The 23,142-nt window shown below is 47.8% G+C and overlaps 1 protein-coding gene across 3 annotated transcripts in view; it reads left to right on the top strand.

Annotated features, from left to right (window-relative positions):
• HJURP (Holliday junction recognition protein) overlaps positions 1-21,474 on the top strand; it is a 934,375-nt gene extending 912,901 nt beyond the window's left edge. For 2 of the 3 annotated variants that reach the window (XM_078687705.1, XM_078687704.1), the window contains one exon: positions 20,953-21,090. The gene's annotated coding sequence lies outside the window, so the exon portion shown is untranslated. Of the gene's footprint in view, positions 1-20,952 lie in introns of all 3 variants that reach the window. The other variant, XM_078687703.1, reaches the window with a different exon arrangement.
• Positions 21,475-23,142: the final 1,668 nt, after the last annotated feature.

Below are 23,142 nucleotides of genomic sequence, written 5' to 3'. Positions count from 1 at the left end.
GTGGCCACCCTGGAAGATCATGATCTGAGCATGGCGAACGATGTCCACCAACTGCAACAGGATGTGATCCGACTTACGGAGCAGAACCTAGACCTCCAGGCCCACACGGAGGATCTGGAGAACCGTTCCCGCCGGAACAATATCCCCATACGAGCTGTGCCATGGGATGGTGAGGCGGGTGATATTCGTGGTTATGTGCTGGCACTTTTCTTACAAATACTCGGCGAGGAGGAACTGCATGACATCAAGATGGATAGAGTCCACAGGGTGGGTCTGCCCAGACGGGGAGGAGGGCCACCCCCTGACATTCTGGTCTGCGTGCATGATTTCCAGCTAAAAGAGCGTATTCTACGGAAGGCGCGGGACCTTCCGTCCCTGCAGTTCCGTCCTCAACTGTATCAAGACTTGGCAGCTTCGACGCTCCAGAAGAGGCGCGAGTTCCGCCCTGTGACCGCCTTCCTGAGAGAACGTAACATCTCCTACTCGTGGGGTCACCCCTTCCGCATCGTCTTTCGATGGCAAAACAGGCTGGCACAGGTCCGTTCCCTACAGGCGGCGAAAGAGCTTCTTGGCATTGATGACCCGACTCCTTCGTCGACGGCTGGCAATTCACCTTCTCGGAGGCGACGGCGGTCCTCCTCGTGGCATAGAGTGGGCTCAGAGATGGATAGCAGGAGGCCGGACCGCACACTCAGCTTACAGGAGAGAGGTGCGGCGGTGGCTTCTGTGGCCTTGGTGACATTGGCTTCTTCCCAGCAGAGCTCAGGAGCGGCCTAACCCATAGCTCGATGGCCAATGGCGCCGGAGGGGCGCAGGGACTCAGGTACCGTGGGTATGATTGTACTTTTTGAGAAGACAGCCCGGACCGTGGCCTTAGGGGATCCACCAGTGATGTCCCGACCCCAACCTGAGGAGGTCTCTTCGGACTGCTATCCTCTGGGACTGTTGAGTTTAATTCTATGGGTTACTTGCATGTTGGGGGGGGGTTGGAGGGCTTGGGGGGGGAGGGGGGGTAGTTGGGGTATGGGATGGGGTGGGTTGGGTGGCGGTGCTGACCGCTGGATGCTTGCTGCGAGTCTTGCTTGCCCTAGGGGAACGGTTCATTGGCGTTTGAATAAGGAGTTCCTTAATCGATGCAATCTAGGGTGTGGTACCCCGATTGGGACCTCCCCTATCTGCTGTGGGTCCGGGTCTGTTGGACTCTTGGGACCGGGGGCGGGAACGGGCGGTGGGGAGAGGAGAGACTGGTCGGGTACATGCGAAAGGGGCCTGGTGTGAGAGGGGGGTCTGGTTGTTTGTGGTATGGAAGGGGCAGAGGTGTGTTGACTTAGCGAATGTGAAGCGGTGGGGCCTGAAGTTTCCTCATGCCTCTTAGCATTGGCACGTGGAACGTGAAGGGGCTCAACTCCCCGCAGAAACGCCAAAAGATTTGGAAATACTTGTCAGACCATCACCTAGATGTGGAGACCCATCTGGCGCGCAGAGACGAGCTCCGGCTCCGACACAGGCAATTTCCCCTCATCTATAGGTCTTCTGCCTCTACCAAGCACAGGGGGGTGGCTCTTCTTTTTCAGGCGTCCCTCCACTTCCAGCCTATGGGGGTAAGTTGTGATAAAGAAGGCCGGTGGTTGATGGTCAAGGGGTTGCTGTACGGCCGCTTGTGTACGTTTGTGGTGGTGTATGTTCCCAATGCTCAGCAGAACAGCTTTCTTCAGGGCTTGTTGGATAAGGTGGGGGAATTTGTGGAGGGACATTTGTTTGTCTTGGGTGATTTCAACATGGTCTGGGACAAAACCTTAGACAGCTCTCGCGCCCAGAGGGCGGACTCCGGTGTCTTTCTGCTGAAACGAAAGACCAGATGGGCGATTTGGGGCTGATCGATGGCTGGCGCACCGTGCATACCCAGGCCCGAGATTATACATTCTTCTCCCACGTTCACCAGTCCTACTCCCGCATAGACCATATTGTTTTTGAGTCAGGCACTCAGGGGAGATATCCGTGATTCCAAGGTTTTTCTGCTCTCTGTCTCAGATCATAGCCTACTGGTCCTCATGCTGCAGTGGTCGGTGAGGGGAGATGGCTTTCGGAAATTGTATTTTCCGGCGGCGCTTATTAGGGATGATACCTCTTGTAAGGAGCTAAGGAAGGCTGTCAGGGAATTCCTGACTCTCAACCCGGCTTCGGACACGTCTGTGTTCAATACATGGGACGCTTGCAAGGCCTCATTGAGGGGCACTTGCATAGGCCTCAATGCGAACCTCAATAAATTAAGGAGGAAGGAACGGGAGGAATTGGAGGCAGAACTTGCCAGCTTGGAACGGGCACACAAGTTGAACCCATCTCGAGCAACCCTCCAACCGCTAACGGCTGTCAGGGGGAAATTAAAGGCCCATTACGCCAATCGTGCTGAGTTCACCCTCCTGAGATTGCGGCGCGTATCATACTCGCAAGGGAACAAGGTGGGAAGGCATTTGGCCCGTCAACTCCGAGAAAAAAGAGAAAAGGAATATATTGGAGGGATCCAGGATCCGGGGGGGGTCCTTGCGGCATCGGGACGAGGATAAAGCAGACATCTTTGGCCGGTTCTATTCTGCACTTTACGAGGGTGACTCCCTGGATCAGGGAGCCCAGGACGCGTTCCTAACAGACCTCCCCATACCGCAGGTCTCTAGAGAGTGGAATGAGCGGTTGGCGGCCCCCTTTTCCAGAGCAGAGGTACTGGAGGCTATTAAGGCCCTGAAGCCTAACAAGGCTCCAGGCCCGGACGGCTATACTGCTCTTTTCTACCAATCATTCGCGACGGAACTGGTTGATTACCTGGTCTCCCTTTTCAACGAAATGGCGATCACTGGGAAGACTTCTGGGACTATGGCCAAGGCCATGATAAGCGTGATCCCCAAACAGGGGCAGGAACCCTCCAAGTGCGCGTCGTATCGCCCGATAGCACTCCTCAATGTGGATGCTAAATTATACTCCTCTATCATTGCCCGCCGGCTCCAGGACCTGATGCCGGCTATTATCCATCCGGACCAGTCCGGGTTCATTAAGGGACGGCAGACACATGACAACTTGCGGCGGGTGATGCACTTGATAGAGAAGGCCACCAGGTTTCGCATCCCGGCGATACTAGTGGGGCTGGATGCGGAGAAAGCGTTCGATCGTGTCGATTGGGGGTTCCTGTTTCGCACCCTGACCGCCTTTGGCTTTTCGCGCCAGTTCATCACAATGATTCGAGGTAATTACAGCAGCCCTAGCTCGAGGGTGATGATTAACGGACATCGGTCTGCCTGTTTCCCTCACTCACGGGGTACGAGGCAGGGTTGTCCTCTCTCCCCTCTCCTCTTTGCCTTGGGTATCGAACCCCTGGCGCTTGCGATACGGGAGAGGGAACAGATCAGGGGCCTTCCCTTTACGGGTGAGCAGCACAAACTTTCCCTCTTTGCGGACGATGTGCTGTTGTCATTGGGGGATCCGGCCCAATCATTGCCGCATGTTCAGGAGGTGCTATCCCAATTTGAGGCGGTAGCTGGGTTCAAGGTCAACTCTGACAAGTCATACATACTGAACCTGACTCTCCCCCCGGCGGAAGTGGAGCGGGTACGCTTGCTCACGGCTTTACCATGGGCGTCTGCCTCCTTGTTATACCTGGGAGTGCGCCTGACTTCTACCATAGGATCCTTATTCGCGGCTAATTTCCCCCCAATGCTAGCTGCGATACGAGCAGATCCGGACCGGTGGAAACCGAAGTTTCTTTCATGGCTTGGCAGGATCCATGCTCTTAAGATGGTCCTCCTTCCTAAGTTCCTTTATCTCTTCCAGGCCCTTCCCATTCCTATAGAGGTGGACTTTTTCCGGCGCTTAAAAACCTTGATGCTGAGATTTGTTTGGCAGGGAGGACGGGCACGTATCCCCTTCACGACGCTGCGACGACCAAGGAAGAAGGGTGGAGTGGGGTTCCCTGACATGCACTTATATTATAAGGCCGCGCAGCTACGTGTGCTAGTGGAATGGTCCCAGCAGCTCTCAGAGAAGCACTGGCTACATATGGATAGGAGTGTGGCTGGGAGATCGATCTGGGACTTGGTCTGGAAACCCAAAGTAGACAGGCCTAAGAATGCCTACATTAGCACTCCTACTAGCACAGTCCTGAAGGTGTGGGACACGGTCACCGGCGACGACCGCTGGACCACGTTTCCATCCCCCTTCACCCCCATTCACTTCAACCCGGCCTTTCCGCCGGCGTGCAGGAGGGACCCTTCAGGCTGTGGAGAGAAGGAGGTTGTAGGGCGCTCACGCATTTGTTTCATGGAGTTGCTCCACTCACGTTCCACAACTGCATGCGTGACTATGTGATCCCGGTCACTGAGCGCTTTCGCCACAACCAACTTCTCCACTGGGCAACATCGGCGGGTGTGAGCGAAGCCGCTACCCGGCCACTTTCTCCTTTCGAGTCCTTTCTTCTCCGCACCTCCACTATGAAAGGGACGATCTCTTTCTTGTACGGGCTGCTACTGTCCACTACGGTCTCTCCGCGCCCCCGCTACATGGAACACTGGGAGGTCCTTCTGGACCGTGACGTCTCTGACGACGAATGGAAGCACCTTTGGCGTGATATCATGGCGCACAATCATTTGGTGAATCTTAAGGAAGCCCACTTAAAGACCATGCACGATTGGTATCTTTACCCGTCCAAGCTCCACCGAATTTTTCCAGCTTCTTCGGATAGGTGTTGGAGGGGTTGTGGCCTACTGGGGGATTTCCGCCACATCTGGTGGGACTGCCCGATCATTCGCCCTTTCTGGGCTGAAATTCTATCCCACATCAAGGACATTCTGGGGTATCCGATCTCGGATTCAATGGCTCATGTCCTGTTGGGACTCTGTGACCCGATGTTAGAACATCAAACTAAAGCGGATAAACGTATCCTGTGGCTTTGCTTGGGGGCCGCCAAGCTCACGTTGGCAGCGGCATGGAAGAAACCAAATGCCCCAGCTTCATCACTGTGGCATGCGAGACTATGGGGTCTACTGAGCATGGAGAGAATGGCGGACATCTTCCTGGGCAACTTTAAAAACTTTCTGTTCCGATGGGGTCCTCTGGTCCGCTTCCTGTCATGAGGCCTGCCGTCTGCGGTCTGCCCACCCACGTTCCGCGCACTTCACCTTTTCCAGGTTTAATCAGATTGCATAAATGTGGAGATTTGTAATGCACGAGAGTGTTGTTGCCACCACCGGGGGTGGGGACCAGTTGGGTATGTGGGTTTGTTAATTGTTGCGACGCTACTTAGCCCATGGGGTTGTTAGACTTCTGAACCTTTTGCTGGGCCATTTCCCTTGCCGGTCACTTGGCCAAGCACGGATTTACGCCTCGAACTCCTTGGCATGCATTGGACTTACGAATTGAACTTTGTTATCAAGCCATGCCACCCCACCTTGCAACCTCCCATTTGTTTCCTCTGAGAGCTCCCTACAGCGTCCCCTGTGAGGGGCATCTGGCGGAAATGTCGCTTGTATAACTCTTTTTTTTCTTTCTTTCACTTTCCTCTCTTCTCCTTTTCCTGCAAAATTCTAAATAAAAATTTTACAACAAAAAAAAATGAGCGGAACCAAGCTAGCACCGTGCCTGTCACTCCAAGGTGCCCAAGTCTCTCCACTAGAATTTGGTGAGACAGTGTTGAATGCTGCGGAGAGATCGAACAGCACAAGCAGGGCCAAGCTACCCTGATCTAATGCTTCACGAACAGTTTCTGTCACTTCCAAAAGGACAGTCTCTGTGCTATATCCCGATCTAAAGCCAGATTGGGAGTCATGCACGCAGTTGTTGGACTCAAGAAAGTTAGATAATTGCTTCTGAACTTCCTTCTTAAGGATCTTAGCCGGGACAGGCAGAAGGGAAATAGGCCTAAAGTTCTTGAGCTCCAAGGGATCGGCATCCACTGTTTTTAAGATTGGCAAAACGTAGGCCGCTTTCCAGTTGGCGGGGTAGATACTTGTCCTCAGAGAGCACTTCCAAATATGGTTCAAGTGCCGGTTAAACCCATCAGCCAACCGTTTAAAATATTTAGCCGGGCAGGGGTCGCCAGGAGAAACGGATTTGCATTTACCCACTTCCAGCAGAGATACAGCAACCCTGAATGGGCTGAACTCCGACCATCAGCCAGGGAGGTCAAGAGTAGGTTTAGGAATCTTAAATGTTTCAGCTGGGGATAAAGAGGCGTAGATGGATAGCACTTTCTCCTGAAAAATGAGAGGGAAGCTGAGGGAACAATAGTGCTGTAGATGTAATAAAGCCCTGAACAATCTTGAAAACTTCTTTGAGTGAATTGTCAGAGGACTTAATTTGGCTGGCCATATAATCTCTAATGGCATTATGTTTAAGTTTATGATTTTCTTTTAAAGCAGTATAGTAGGCACACTTGGCCGCAGGACCGTACGCTTTGCGCCATGCGTGCTCCAGCTTCTTACAAGAGCTTTCCTCCAGCCGGAGAGCAGCCGTAAACCAGGGGACAGAGGGTTTCCCCCTGGCCTGTTTCAATTTCTTGAATTGGGGCAACTTTGTCCAAGGCAGAGGTAACCCAAGAATTGAAGGAGCGTGCATCCCTACAGGGGTCATACGACAGCTCGAATCGGTCAGCCTGTAGCATGGATTCCATGATCTATGGGTAGATCTTTCTCCAATCTCTCCACTCGTCATACAAGGAACTACCTATATTTAACCATGTATGGGTAGTCCAGCTAAAAGGAACTTGTATATTTGTTTAAACGATTTCCCCTATGACCTAGCAATTTATAATTATGTATAATATTACATTGGTTTCTAAGAACGTGTTTCCTTATGAACTGTATGGATTGATATTTAAACCTGCTTTGTACTTATGTACTAATGTGATCTTGCACAAATTGGCACTTTATAACTATGAACGTACTTTATGATGGATTTGCTTGAATATTTTATGTTCTGATTCTTTTATGGTTCCTTAAACCGAATAAAGATATTTTGACTGACAAAAAGGAACTAATCGATGGTCTGACCAAGTAAGAGGAGCGGAGCCTCCACCATCAGAGTGGGATCATTAGTAAAAATTAGATCCAGCGTGTGTCCAGCTTTATGGGTGGGAGTGCACACTTTCTGAGCTAGATTCATGCCACTAAGAGTATCTGCCAACTGAGAGGTCAAGGAGCAGTTAGTTACTGTTGTCCATATGGACATTGAAGTCTCTGAGGACAACAAAGTTGGGACGCCTAAGAGACAGGTCTGCAATAGTACCATAGAGCTCAAACAGGTGGCTGGACAGAGTATCTGTAGTTCTATATACCAGCAACCCTGCTAAGCACGATGCCGGGGAAGTTTTAATGTAGAAAGACAGGGCCTCGATCATCCCTGAGCCATCTATTCTCTTGCTTGAGATTTCCCATTCGGCTCTCAGAATTACAGCGAGCTCGCCCCCCACTCTGTTGCCCGCCTGGTTGGAGGTAACCACCTAAAAACCCCAGGAACAGCCAGGAAGAAATCAGGATTAGAGCTATCATTTAACCATGTTTCTGTTAAGAACATGAGGTCCCAAGAGTTTGACTGAGGTACTGGGTTTTTAAGAACCGGCACAGACACCGGTAACCCAGCGGTGCCAGGGAATACACACCCAGAGACCTCGGGTTCTTCCTGATCCAGACCACAGAAACTCAGAGTCTTCTAGGTGAAGTCAAAGATTAGTTTATTGGCTGCAACCAAGGTAACAAGTGTCCTAGAAGTACAATACGGGTATGTTCTCAGGAGACTGCACACTTTTGCAAAATCAGGCGTCTCTTCTTATACACAATTTTGGGCTTCAGGCAAAACATTCTTGGTTGTAAAGTAAATCGTTAACATATTTTTAGTACAAAGAAAAAGCAGAGTCATGATGACATGTCCATATTTCACTTCGTGCTGCCTACAACAAATCATTTGGCAAGGCCCAACATTTCATCAGATATCACTGGACCCCTAATAAAAACGGGCACCTCCCCACCATAAAGTAAGTGAAGCAAAAGAGTGGAGATAGATGTGAGCGAGATATGGCAGGTGTGCGCGCTGAAATGGTTTTATGGTTTGTTGAGCCTAGATGCTATCTTGCTCGGCCACTGGGAGGGGAACTGACCTAACGAGTTCGGCCTGGGGCAATGGTTCCAACTTGCACAGGTCATGGAAAAGTCGATTAAGGAGTATGTGTCCTTGTGGAATCGAATTCAGCTGGATTAAGGCCTATGTAAAGGGCAACACATAAATGGAAATGAAGGGGTCAGAATGTAAGTGACGATTTCAGGGTGAAATCGTCACTCGAATAGGCTGAAAATACATGTACATGATGTACTCGTCATTCTCGGTCTTTTGATACCAAATTCGTCATGTTTCGACGAAGTTTTAATTCTCGAGTCTAGAACTATTATATGAATCCAGATTTTCAGAACCACAAACCCTCCTTTTGCCCTTACATAGGCAATTAATCTATCCTCATGTTAGTCTGAGTCCAGATCTATATTCCTAAAGTCATTGAGATGTTGCTGTAACATCATTCTAGTACTTAGTTCATCTCTTGACACAGGCTTCCTTACACATGATGTAACACAGAGGCCACATATTGCAGGAGCACACTGTATGCACAGACAGAACAGGAAAAGAATGGCTAAGACCATCCCAATGACCATCAGAATTTTCCATCCCCAGGCAGATATCAGTTCCCAGAACCATCCCATTAACGACCAATCTCCTTTATCCACATGAATAGATTCGGAAATCTTATGTAGTTTGGAAATGGCCCTGTACACTGTTGGAGCATTATCTGGGATGAAAATGCAACAACTAGACTGGATCAATTTGCATACTCCACCTCGGTCTGCAAGTATAACATCCAAAGCGACCCGGTTCTGAAGGGTCATTAGTCGATCCGACTGGAGCTCAGCAGTCAAGTTACTAAGGGCACCAGCAGTTTCAGTCACGGTGGATTCAACTACCCTTGTTAATTGCCTTATGTTTCTGCTGTTGGCCATGGATCCCCAGAACGGCAGAAAACCCTTTGCAAAGTCCCCAAATTCTTGACCTGCAGTGTCCTCTTTACTCAAAACACCTCTAACTACCCTTGTCCGGTGGTAATCCGCCGCTGCTGTGTAGGTGGGAGGCAACAGGAATGAAACAAAACATGAGCCCGAGAAGTCAGGGGGCAACCATGTGTAGGCTCTATCATGGCAGATGAAATAAGTACCCTTAGCGGCTAAAAACGCAGGGGAAGTCTGAGATCCAAAAACATACGTTTCTGTACAGATACTCTTCCCTAGCTGAGCTCTGGGATTCTTGCCAATACCTTGCAGACACAGGTGACCCTGATGGGGTACGATCCAGATAGGGGACGATCTTCTGGCTTGCTGTTTCTCACTTAAAGTAGTGCCATATCCGGTCACGTTCCAACCTACATATGCAAGTATCTCATCATCCGGAGTATCTTCATAAGAAGTTACTTCCTTGATCATGTCAACTATACCTTTGACTAGGGCGCTAGTCTTGAGGTTGTCCTTTACAGAACGCAGGGGTTGGACTTCTCGTGCGTATATGAATATTGTTCTGTATGCCCACACAGAACCATTGCGGCTGAAAGGCAGAACCAGATAAGGGATACCTTTATCCGTAGTGTGAGGCATAAGGCCACACACCCAACAGTTAGTCGTGTTCATTACTAGTTGGTGTTGGTGCAAAAGCTGAACGAAGGAGTTATTAATGAACTCTAACCTTCTACTGGATTCGTGGTCAGACAGAGGGTGGAAAGAATGAGAGGAAACGGTAGGAGGAGGTATGGGTGATGCAGTGGGCGCAAATGTTACATGGAAAGAGAATAAAACATAACTTATCAAAAAGATCATTACGCTGGATAGCATAAAAATACACAATATTATAAAACTTTTCTTTGTCATCGTGTTACACAGTCTCCGCTTAAAGTTCATTTGCTTGGCAGGTCTCTCCACATCAGGAAACTCCATCCTCTCTAAGGTGCTGCCCGCGGTGGGAGGTTGCCTCTGCTAAAGGATGCTTCCGTCAGTCTAGGGCAACTCCCTTGGACCAACCAGAACTACCGACCTAACGTCGTCAGCTGCACCCAAAAGACTTTAATCAACCGCGGCCCTAGCAGCGGAACCCGGATGGCGGTTCGAAAAACAAAAATAAGCAAGTTTCCTAAATGGGAGAGCTGTACTTTCAAAAAGGGTATTTGGGAGGTAAAAAAGGATATTTTTATTTGTCCATAGGTCTTGGTCTCAAATCATAAAAAGGAATCACTTTTGTAAGTTCGTTTTTCTCGGTCGCAAATTATAGCGTCTTTTTCCTGGTACTGTCTGGTCCTGAAACAGGAGTTCAGGCTCCAAAAAGTTCAATTGTTCTGATGGTGGCACAGTCTCTTGTAAAATGTCCTCGCTTTCACATTCAGGGTTAGTTTCTTTTACACGGTCATTGCTGAAAGGTATGACACGTGGCACAGTTGTAAGCTCTGAGTCAGTGACACCCTTCTGGACCCACTGGTCATGTGGTGGAGGTGAAGGGATTCTTTTGCAGTGGACCCCGTGGATCCAGTTGGCCTTCCCCTCCACTCGAACGGCTGACCTTGTGGAAAGAAGGACGAGATGCGGCCCGGTCCACCTGGGCTGGTCGTTCTTTGTCCTCTGAAAGTTTTTCACGAGAATCCAGGAGCCAGGGACAATGGAGTGACCTGGAGTCTCAGAGACCGGAGGCACGGTGTTGTGGACCTGTTGATGCAAAACACGCAATTTAGCCGTCAATTCATACAAGTAATCAAGCAAAATAGGGTGTTCTAGCTCGCTGAACTTCGTGGGTCTAGGCACTCCCCATATGTTGGCTGGCCGGCCAAAGACAATTTCATAAGGGCTGAGTTTCACTCGCGAATGCACAGTCATTCTGGTGGATAGGAGTGCTAAGGGTAGAGCGTCAGGCCATTTAAGACCTGTGCTCGCTTGGATTTTGGCCAATTTAAGTTTTAAAGTGCCATTGTAACATTCTACTAATCCAGCTGATTGGGGGTGGTTTGCAGCGTGGAACTTCTGCCTAATGCCTAGCCCTTCACACACTCTTTTCATCACACGACCCTCAAATTCACTTCCGTTGTCAGACCAGACCATTCTAGGCATTCCAAACCTGGGGAAGTACTCTTTTACAAGGGCTTTTGCTGTGGACAAGGCAGTATTGTCTTTTAGGGGATAGGCGTCTACCCATCTTGAGAAAGCACAAACAACAACGAGCACGTATTTTAAGTTGTTGCACCTCTCCATGTGTATGAAATCTAGCTGCAAAACCTCGAACGGATACGTAGGAGGTGCAAAATGACCAGCTGGAGTTGGGGTTCCCCTACCAGGATTGTGCTTCAGACATACCATGCAATTCTTGACAACATTCTCTGCACACTTGGGAATCCCTGAATTCTTCCATACTGGGGCCAACAACTCGCAAATCCCTTTCACACTGATATGAGCCATTCCATGAGCCATTGTAACCACTGCAAGCACATATGCATCGGGTAACAACCATCTCTGATGCTCTGTCAATTCAATCCAACAACCATTTGCATCCATTCTACCTGTACTCTCTCTCCACGTGCTCAACTCTTTCTCTGTGGCCTCAGCTTGGATGGATTTCACATTCTCTATCGTGTCCTCACATATTCCAACATCACCATTCCATCTTTCAGGGCCTGCAACATACATTCGGCTCATCACATTCTTTGCCGTTTCTTTAGCGATCTCATCAGCAAATGCATTTCCACGACCAACATCATCAGTCACCTTCTTGTGAGCACTACATTTCACAATCGCCATTTGCAGAGGCAAGGTCAGTGATTCAAGAAGCTCATTCACCAACTGACCATGCTGAATCTTAGCTCCATGCGAAGTCAGGAACCCACGTTCTCTCCACAATCGTCCGAAACTGTGAGCCACGCCAAAAGCATACTGACTATCAGTGTAGATAGTCACTCTCATTCCTTTAGACAATACACATGCTCTCGTTAGTGCAACTAATTCTGCGGCTTGGGCTGAACCATGTGGTATTCGTGCAGTTTCAACAACTGTGTGCAAAGTCGTGACAGCATATGCTGCAGTCACGTTCCCATTTGGGAGCTTAAAGCATGAACCATCCACCCATAACGTACCATCACATTCAGCAAGAGGAGTGTCAAATAAATCCACTCTCCCTTTTGTCTCTTCCTCTGTTGTGAGGAAACAATCGTGCTGTTCTAAAGCATCTGATTCCTCTGCAATTGGTAACAACGTGGCTAGATTTAAGGTACTGCACCTTTTTATGTGCACATGGCTCGCTAGCAGCGTCAATTCGTAACTGGACAGTCGAGCACTAGTTAAGTGCTGTGTCTTGGTCCTATTTAACAATGTGTCTACTGCATGCGGGACCATCACGATTAGTGTATTATTCAATACTAGACCAGCAGACTGTCGAATAGAAACAGCTGCTGCTGCTGTGGCTCTTAAACAACTTGGCAATGCTTTAGCTACTAGATCCAAAGTTGACGAAAAGTAGGCGCATGGGCGCTGTCTACCTCCAAATAACTGAGTCACCACAGACAATGCACAGCCCTCCTTCTCGTGGACATACAATGTGAAAGGCTTACTGTAGTTGGGGGTACCTAACACAGGAGCCGAACATAATGCTGTGCGTAATTCGAGAAAACTTTTCTGACACTCTTCAGACCAAGGAATGGGATTGGGTGTATTTTTACACATTAATGCCACCAAGGGTTTGGCCAATAACGAAAAATTTGGAATCCACTGTCTACAGTACGATGTAATGCCCAAGAAAGCACGCACTTCTCTCTGTGTTCTTGGCACACTCAATTTCGCTATTGCCTGAATTCTTTCTGGGGTCAGTTTCCTTCCCTCCTTCGATAAGAGGTGACCTAAGTAGGTCACTTCTTGTCGGCAATATTGAAGCTTGGAAAGTGACACCTTGTGATGCAGATCACACAAATGATGCAATAATGTCAATGTGGCCTTTTTACAAATGTTCTCAGTGTCTGCAGCAATGAGCAGATCATCCACATATTGTACAAGAGTAGCACCTTTTGGTAAAACAATCGTGTAACCTGTGCTTTCAAAGCTTGACTGTATATTGAGGGGCTTTCACAGTAGCCTTGAGGAGCGCGTTTAAAGCGGAAGCTTCGACCTCCTAAACTGAAGGAAAAGATATCCCTGCTCTCCTCAGCAATTGGGATGCTGAAGAAAGCATTCTTTAGGTCAATCACCGAAAACCACGAAGCAGAAGCTGGAATCATAGTCAATAATGTGGTAATGTCGGGGACAACTGGGAATTGTGGCACAACTATCTTATTTACTTCTCGAAGATCAATCACGAATCTGTACACAGGTGGCTGAGAAGGGTCAGTTCGTTTTAAAACAGGCAGAACAGGACTATTGCAAACGTTGCCTCGTGTTTCTTCAATCACATCCTTTTCAATCAATTCGTAAACAATCGCTAGCAAAGCTTTTTCACCCTCATTAGATATTTTGTATTGGGGAATTCGTGGCATTTTGACATTGGACTTCAATGTTACAACATATGGTGGAATTTCTAAAAGACCTACATCATTAGGACCAGTGGCCCAAAGAATATCTGGGAGAAGTGACAATTCTGCTGGAAGTGCATCTCTCGACAAATACATGGGAGAAACCACTTTCTTACCTAAAGTAAGTTGTACTCCTGAAGGAGAACAGTACAAAGTCGCATACAATCTTTTTAGCAAATCTAATCCTAGCAAATTTTCACCACAACCTGTCGTCAGAATAAGGGGAGCTTTGAATTCACAAGGACCAACAGAAAGAGATAAAGGGTCAGAAATCGGATTTCTAACTGGGGCGCCGGAAAAACCTACAGAAACGTTCATTTCGCCAGACAAAGGTGCGCCAGGGAGTTTGGAGTGCATAATAGAACTCTTTGTAGCACCAGTATCCAACAGAAAAGTTTCTGACACACCTGATGTAATCACCTCAACGTAAGGTCCATTCTGATCTACTGGAACTGAAACAACTCCCTCTCTTTGTCTATGGCTGTCCTAGCAATCATTATCTTCCCACTGCTCATCTTCTGTGTAATAATCAACGTAGTATTGAGCTGTCCTATCAGATGCGTTATTTTGCTGATCAAACCTGTTCATAGAGTTTTGTGGTGGAAGGGGACGTGTGTTCTGAGGGGCGTTTCCACGCCCTCTACCTCTAGGTGCTTGCTGACTGCCACGACCTCCAACACCAGAAACTCCATTTGCACGTTGTAATAAAATAGGACAATTATACTTGAAATGACCCTCTTGTTTGCAATATAAACACTGGTTGGGGCCTACAGGTACACGGGGTTGAGTATACTCAAATTTTTGCGAGTTCCTCTGATACTGTTGAGGCTGCTGAAAGGTATTTTGGTAGTGATTCTGACCATTGTTATTTTGATTACCACCACCACGTGGCGGATAGGCTTGCTGTAGCAAAACCTTCGTTTTTAGTTCTCTAGTTTTCTTTTCTACTCTATCTTTCTCATCTTTGTCTCTATTCTCGTAATATTGTGCAGTAGCCAATATCTGGGCTGAAAATGAGACTGCCCAAGAACTTTCTGAATCTTTAAATTTTTTACACAATTCTGGAAGCAGATTGTGCACAAATGTATCGACAAATAATCTCTGACCACCTTCTGTGGTCATATCTTGACCGCTGTGGTCAACGAATGTTTCTTCAAATCGGGTGAAGAAGTCTGAGACTGTTTCTTCTTTCTTCTGCTTGCATGCAGACAACTTATCCCAATTTACGCGTATTGCAGGCATTATCGTTTTCATGTAATCTACTATTTTACCAGGGAGTTCTGCTATCAAAGGCTCAGGCTTGGCACCACCAACTTGTTGGGCATCTGCAGCAGTAATATTAGCCCATGTGTCACCTAATTCCTGATCATGATCTATATGACGAATTTTACCCCATAAAGGCTGTGGAACAACATTCCCAAATAACATATCGATATCAGCTAAATTCATTATACATGACCCAGCAGTTTGCGACAACTCTTTATAGTACCCTGCAGGATTTTTACGCGGATCTGGTAATGTTTGTTTGAGTGCTAAAACTTCAGCTCGCTTCCATGGGACATGTACCCATACACGCTGAAAGTGTGGCAGAATAGGTGGGACAGCAGTCGTGTCACCCTCTCTCCATTGTGGGGGAACTTCTCTCATAGGGTATTGTCGCGCCTTTTTCCTACTGGATGTATTAGATTCAGATGGCGACCCAGAACTGCTTCCCTTACTCCGATATGATAACAACATTTCAACTGCTTTCTCCACATCTGGACCTACAATCATACCTTCTCCGAACATCTCTCGTGGGATGCATTCCTGATCATTGTCTTCTAAATCCTCGCAAAGGAAAACACACATCTGTTCGAAAACATATCTCTGTGTCGCTGCTTCCCATTGATGGAAGACTTCCATGACAGACTGTACATCATATTTTACAGTGTCCATGACCCATTTCCGTGCTAAACTATTCAGTGAATCTCTCTCTTGATAATCAGGTAGTTGACTTCGCAACTGTCTTCTTCCCATGTTAGGGGTCGTAGTAGGCAACCCGAAAAGAGGTAAAAGAAGATTAGTAACAGTGCTGGCCATTTTCTGCCGAATGGAAGGTGAAACTGAAGGACACACAGATGGAAAAACGGGGTGAGATAAGGCAGGGGTAGAGATAGCAGAAGAGGTATCAGGGGAAATAGAGGGGGCACTAGGCAAAATCGTAGAGGGGGCATTAGGAGACGTGAAAAATACAGTAGGCAAAATCGTAGAAAACACAGGTGAAACAGAAGTGGTCGGTGGGCCTGAAGGAGGCTGCACCGAAGAAGTAGGAGCCAGCTGAAGAACAGCTGGTGGGTGCTGTGGAGGAGCAGGAGGCGTAGTTTGCGCAACTAAAGGTTGCGGGGGTGCTGTGGCATTCTGCGCATAGGGGGGTGGTGAATTTAATAAATGCGACATTAATAGGTTTTTTTCATGCTCTTTTGCTGCCTCTTTCTGAAGAGACGGCAAAACTGGATAACACTTATCTATTGCCATTTTACGTTGCCTGTGCAACTGCTCATTCATCTGCTCTTCTTCATTATCCTTAAACTGCACAGCAGCTTGCATTACTGAAAGTCCCCCTTCTCTCTTATTTTTCTTAGCTAATTTAATTTCTTTTTGTTTGGCTTCTTTACGCCATAAGCGGAAAGAGTCAAACATCGCCGGCCGGGCTTTCTTTTTAAAGAGTTTAACTTCAAGGTTGTCTAAGATTTCAAAATCAAAGCTACCATATTGGGGCCATTTTAGAACACCATCTTTTTTGGTGTATTTAATCCATACTTCATTGTAGGTGATGGGGCCTACCCCATGTTTTACATAAAGTTCGTAAGTCGGAGTTCCAACTGGAGGAACCGGACATGAGTCCTCCAATCGGGAGTCCCTATTATTACCACCAAGACAAAACAAATTTCCAAGTCTAAGACCAGGCATCTTCGCTCTCTAGTCTAGTTCCAAACTTCAAAGGATTATCGATTACGATATTTCTCGTGAATACACGGGTCCTTCGGTTTTGGTGCTTGCAAGTACCAACACAAAACTTTGTATCCCAAAGATACCAAAACTAAGTCCAACCAAGGACTGGGAGACGCTCCACTTATACTTAACTGAAATATCGATGACGTCACCAGAAGACTCGTCTTAGTGTTTCGCTCTACCAAACTTCAAGGGTCCAAATCAGGGTGATAGCCAGGGCAGCAGTCCTTGTAGCCGTCGGGAAGCGGGAAACCTCGCAGCAAAGACCTTCGGACCACGTCGACATGCAGGGGTCGATGAGGTGGTTGGCCGTCCTCCGGAATTTTCACACGAAGCTCCTCACGATCTTCAGGCTGACTGGTACCATTGGAATCGCCCCAAACGTTGGGCGCCAGCTGAGGTACTGGGTTTTTAAGAACCGGCACAGACACCGGTAACCCAGCGGTGCCAGGGAATACACACCCAGAGACCTCGGGTTCTTCCTGATCCAGACCACAGAAACTCAAAGTCTTCTAGGTGAAGTCAAAGATTAGTTTATTGGCTGCAACCAAGGTAACAAGTGTCCTAGAAGTACAATACGGGTATGTTCTCAGGAGACTGCACACTTTTGCAAAATCAGGCGTCTCTTCTTATACACAATTTTGGGCTTCAGGCAAAACATTCTTGGTTGTAAAGTAAATCGTTAACATATTTTTAGTACAAAGAAAAAGCAGAGTCATGATGACATGTCCATATTTCACTTCGTGCTGCCTACAACAAATCATTTGGCAAGGCCCAACATTTCATCAGATATCACTGGACCCCTAATAAAAACGGGCACCTCCCCACCATAAAGTAAGTGAAGCAAAAGAGTGGAGATAGATGTGAGCGAGATATGGCAGGTGTGCGCGCTGAAATGGTTTTATGGTTTGTTGAGCCTAGATGCTATCTTGCTCGGCCACTGGGAGGGGAACTGACCTAACGAGTTCGGCCTGGGGCAATGGTTCCAACTTGCACAGGTCATGGAAAAGTCGATTAAGGAGTATGTGTCCTTGTGGAATCAAATTCAGCTGGATTAAGGCCTATGTAAAGGGCAACACATAAATGGAAATGAAGGGGTCAGAATGTAAGTGACGATTTCAGGGTGAAATCGTCACTCGAATAGGCTGAAAATACATGTACATGATGTACTCGTCATTCTCGGTCTTTTGATACCAAATTCGTCATGTTTCGACGAAGTTTTAATTCTCGAGTCCAGAACTATTATATGAATCCAGATTTTCAGAACCACATGACTTAAGTGCAAACCAAACCTCATCAGCATGTTTTGATAAGGATTTACAATTTAGCAGACAAGCCTTGAATACATGGTTTGTGGTCATATGATGTATTGAGGGAGACTTTAGGTGGGGGGTACATTTATTATTCCACCCTTCTTTGTTCCTCTAAGAAAAGGATCAGGTGCTACATTCATGCACTTGTCCTAGGATGTCCTGACCATCCAAATTGGTGTTGAGAGCGATACAAGGAGGGCCCGGGCATCTTGTTATACTGAGATTTAAGAGCTGCTCCCTAGTCCAAGTTAATCTAGGAGCTGAGGCAAAAGAGACAGTGTGGCTGGCGCCGGACGCGGACGGGCGGAGACGGGCTTGCCTTAGGCGCACGCCCCACTGGCGCACCATCACATTGGACAGGTGGGTTTTGCAGACAGTCCGAAGGAGCTACTCCCTCCTCTTCGAGACTGCCCCTCCATCCATGCCACCTCAGTAACATCGCATGGCGGAGGATCATCTGGCCCTGCTCCAACAGGATGTTTCAGCACTCTTGCCAAGGGAGCCATCGAGCGTGTTCCTGTCCCAGAAGTAGGGCATGGTTGCTATTCCCTCTTCTTTATGGTACCCAAGAAGGACAAAGGCCTGCGTCCTATCTTGGATCTCAGGAACGTCAACAGCTTCCTCCGGAAGTTCAAAATGTGGACGATCGCTCAAATCCTGCCTGCCCTCGGCCCTGGAGACTGGATGGTAGCGTCGGACTTGCAGGACGCTTATTTTCACATCCCCGTCCTGCTGGCCCACCGGCGCAACCTGCGGTTCACGGTAGGCCACAAGCATTTGTCAGTTTACCATGTTCCCCTTTGGTCTTACAGGCGCCCCTCGGATGTTCACGAAAGTGATGGCGGTGGTCACAGCTCATCTGCACACATCAGGGGTTCCAGTCTTCCCCTATCTCGACGACTGGCTGTTGAAGGCGTGCTTGCCCCAGGCTCTTGTCTCCCATGTTCAGACTACGGCCGACCTCCTGCATTTGCTGGGGTTTCCATCAACATGCTGAAGTCACACCTGATTCCCTCTCAGAAGCTCCTCTTCATCGGAGCAGTTCTGGCCACGACGCAGTTTCGGATCTATCCTCCCGAACAGCGAGTCCGGGATATTCTGGCTATGTTTCTAATATTTCAGCCTCTATCCAGGGTTTCGGTCAGGATGACCCTCAGACTACTGGGTCTGATGGCCTCCTGCATCCTGCTGGTGAACCGTGCCAGATGGCATATGCAGGCTCTGCAGTGGGACCTGAAGTTCCAGTGGGCCCAACATCAAGGAAACCTCTCCGATTGCGCCCAGATCTCGGAGGCACTGCACACCAGTTGCAGTGGTGGCTAACGAACCAGGATTAACTGTGAACTCTGGTTGAGGAAGGGAGAAGGATTAGCAGATCCTTCTCCCTTCCTCAACCAGAGTTCACAGTGGTGACCGATCCATCAATTCTGGGATGAGGCGGCCACATGGGGGAGGCGGAGCTCAGAGGCCTCTGGTCTCCGGCGAGTCCGGGCTCCATATCAACCTTCTGGAACTTTGGGCGATTTGTCTTGCACTCAAAGCATTCCTTCCCTCTGTCCGGCGAAGAGTAGTGCAGGTTTTCACGGACAACACCACCTGGCATGGCAACAAACAGGGCGGGGTGGGGTCGTGGACCCTACGTCAGAAGACCCTCCGCCTCTGGACATGGCTGGAGCATCAGGGCATATCCCTGGTGGTTCAGCACATGGCAGGTTCCCTGAACGCCAGGGCGGACGAAGTCAGCCGCAGGTGCATGATGGATCACGATTGGTGTCTTCACTCGGAGGTGGTGCGAGGACTCTTTCAGCAGTCGGGAGAGCCTTGGTTAGATCTATTCACCACCGAAGAGACCGCTCAATGTCAGCAGTTCTGCGCGTTGAAATATCCAAGGCGGCACACGCTAGGCGACGCTTTTTGTCGCAAGTGGAGTTGTGGTCTTCTTTACGCCTTTTTGCCTTTACGACTTCTGCCCAGAGTGCTGAAGGAGATCAAGCGTGACCGGGTCCAAGTCATTCTTGTGGCTCCATATTGGGCACAAAGGGTCTGGTATCCCGAGCTGCCAACATGGCCATTGATCCTCCGATCCGACTGCCTCTTCGGGAGGATCTTATGTCACAGCAGCAGGAGACCTCCACTCGAACCTGTCCAGCCTCCACCTCCTTGCGTGGAGATTGAGCGGCGGTAGCCCCATTGGGGCTGCTGCCACGTGACCTGCCGTCGTGTGACCTGCCTCCCGAAGTCTGTGATGTTATCTTGGCAGCCAGGCGTCCCTCCACTAAGACTGTATACGCCTGTAGATGGAACACATTTGTGGCATGGTGCACAGCAAAGGCTGTGGATCCCCTTTTTGCCCCTCTTTCTGAGGTATCTTAAACTTAATCTTCACCAGTAAGAAACTATACAAAGCAGAGAGTAATATTTCCAGGTTATTCAAACTTTGGGATGGACAGGACCGTTTTAGAAGAGGACCAATAAGGGATTATACATGTTACGTCCTCTTGTAGTACTGTAAGACTTCGATTACTCCGGTAAGATCACAGATATTTTAAGGACCTGAGTATCCTTGTACATCCTTCTGACCTCCTTTGGGGGCACTCTACTGGTTATATAGTTTAAGGGAACCATGCTCTCCTGTTCTCCCCTTCTTTACAGAACCGAGGATATAACGAAGTTAAACCCGGTAGAGAGAAGTATTAGTTTCATTCTATTTTTTTAAAACCCTCTAGCGTAAGGAATATTTGACGCTACTCAACAGCACATCCTTAATTTTGGGTGAGTGTAGTCCTCTTATAATTAGATGACACCGATTGAAACTGATGTAGTAGAGTTGAAAGTAGTGAATGTTTGAAAATAATAGGATCTCACTGTAATCCACCACATCTAATTAATGAACTGATAGATGTCTTAGATGTTGTTGCCATGTCTGCTTGGCTGGAGTGGGTCCACGGGCTGTTTTTATAAATTGTGGATAAGGGTTGGGCTATAGAATGGGCCACATATTTGGAATTGTATCTTTATACTTCTCCCCTATTCTTCTCTTTTTAGATCTATCCATTTGTAGTCCCTCTAAAAGGGTGGTTTTTAACCCTATGAAATTTGCCAAGACCACCGAAACACGTCGACGCTGTGTAAAATACTGATTCTAAACCTTGAGAAAGAACGTTGCAAAAAGAATGATGGACAGCAACAAAAACATATACTCTGCGCAATAAGTTGGATCAGGCTTTGTAACAGTTGTTCTTTTGTTGTACAATCAGGTCTCCCTATAAGGTTTTCATAATCTTTTTTAGGAACAGTATTTGTCTGTTATTGTATATTTTTGTTTCATGGTTCATTTTAACTTGCAACGTGTTTTGATGGAATGGATGTGTCACAACATGATGTACTAATTGGTCCCAAATTCATTTTAGATATCCTGCATTGAACATGTTATGTGTATATTGTTCATTAGAATCACTGTGTTTTAGAATTGTAATACAATACTGTTTTTTAATGAACATTGTGTTACCCATTATGATGATAGGTTTTTAAAAAGATTGTTTTATAAATAAAGACTCTGTTACTATATTTTTGGACACGGTGGTATTTCAGCTGAGTGCTCTTTAGCATATGTGCACCCCCCCTGTTTAAAGGGGTTGTTGATGGTTGTTTGAGTGTGTATGCAGGTTTGTTTCCTTCTCCGAGGGACATATACAAATTTTCTCTCTAGATCTATTCACCACAGAAGAGAACACACAATGTCAGCAGTTCTGCATGTTGGAATTTCCAAGGCAGCACTCGCTAGGCGATGCTTTTCGTCTCAAGTGGAGTTGCAGTCTTCTATATCCCTTTCGGCCTATACCACTTCTGCCCCGAGTGCTGAAGAAGATCAATCACGACCAGGCCCAAGTCATTCTTGTGGCTCCGGATTGGGCACGAAGAGTCTGGTATCATGGCCATTGATCCTCCGATCTGACTGCCTCTTTGGGAGGATCTTCTGTTGCAGCATCAGGGGCCGGTCCTCCACCCGACCCTGTCCATACCTCCACCTCCTTGCATGGAGATTGAGCGGCGGCAGCCCCACTGGGGCTGCTGCCACGTGACCTTCCGTCATGTGACCTACCTCCTGAAGTCTGTAATGTTATCTTGGCAGCCAGGCTTCCCTCCACTTAGACGTTACACACCTGTAGATGGAACAAGTTTGTGACACGGTGCGCAGCAAAGGCTGTGGATCCCCTTTCTGCCCCTCTTTCTGAAATTCTCTTGTTCCTTCTTTCTTTGGCCCAGCCGGGCTCTGCTCTAGGCACTCTTAAGGGCTACCTCTCGGCCATTTCAACTTTTCCTAGGCTTCCTGATCAGCCTTCTCTTTTCAATTCCCCTGTTGTAAATCGCTTCCTCATGGGGATTACAGATATTTTTGCTCCTGTTCCCTTCGTAATGCCTCATTGGGTCGTGAACTTGGTTCTGACTTATCTTATGTGCGCTCCTTTTGATCCGCTTCATAACTATCCTCTCAGACTTCTTACCTTAAAGACTGCTTTTCTGGTTGCCATCACCTCTACTCGCAGGGTGAGTGAGATCCAGGCTCTTTCTTCAAAGCCTCCATTCCTGACTGTTCATCCGGTCAGGGTTGTACTAAGAACCAGACCTTCCTTTCTTCCCAAGATGGTCACTTCTTTCTACATTGGCCAAACCGTCACTTTCCCCACCTTCTTTCTGCCTCCGCATCCTTCAAAAAAAGAAGAGGGGCTCCACCTTCTGGACCCAAAACGGGCGCTTTCCTTTTATTTTGATCGCACTAAACAATTCTGGGTGGATGACCAGCTCTTTGTGGGCGCCAAAAAAGGTTTGACCGTGCACAAATGGACCATCTCTAGGAGGGTCGTTTTATGCATTAAGGCTTGCTATTCCTTGGCAAAGAAGGTGTAGTGTAGTTCCTATGATCCCAATAGGCTCTGCGCATTGGAATAATATCTTCAATAGTATAGATCTAGGGCAGAGGTTAACTAGGTCTTCTACTGACGATATTAGACTTAGAGTTTTTGGTTTTGCCAGCTAGCTCAGAGTTCACTAGAAACTTTCTCGAATAGACAAGGAGGAGTTTAACTTCCCTGGATAGACAAGAAGGGATTTAGTTTCTGACAACCATAGAACATGACAACTTTGCTCTCCCCCAATCAAGAGTGTATCTCTAGAGTCGTGTGAAAACAAAAGACAACTTATTTTACTCAGTCAGTACGTGCATTCTTAGTTTCA

This window comes from Lissotriton helveticus, chromosome 4_1 (assembly GCF_964261635.1).
Source record: "Lissotriton helveticus chromosome 4_1, aLisHel1.1, whole genome shotgun sequence".
Taxonomy (NCBI): domain Eukaryota; kingdom Metazoa; phylum Chordata; class Amphibia; order Caudata; family Salamandridae; genus Lissotriton; species Lissotriton helveticus.
The sequence above is the reverse complement of the archived record's forward strand: the minus strand, read 5'-3'. Positions and strand labels throughout refer to the sequence as shown.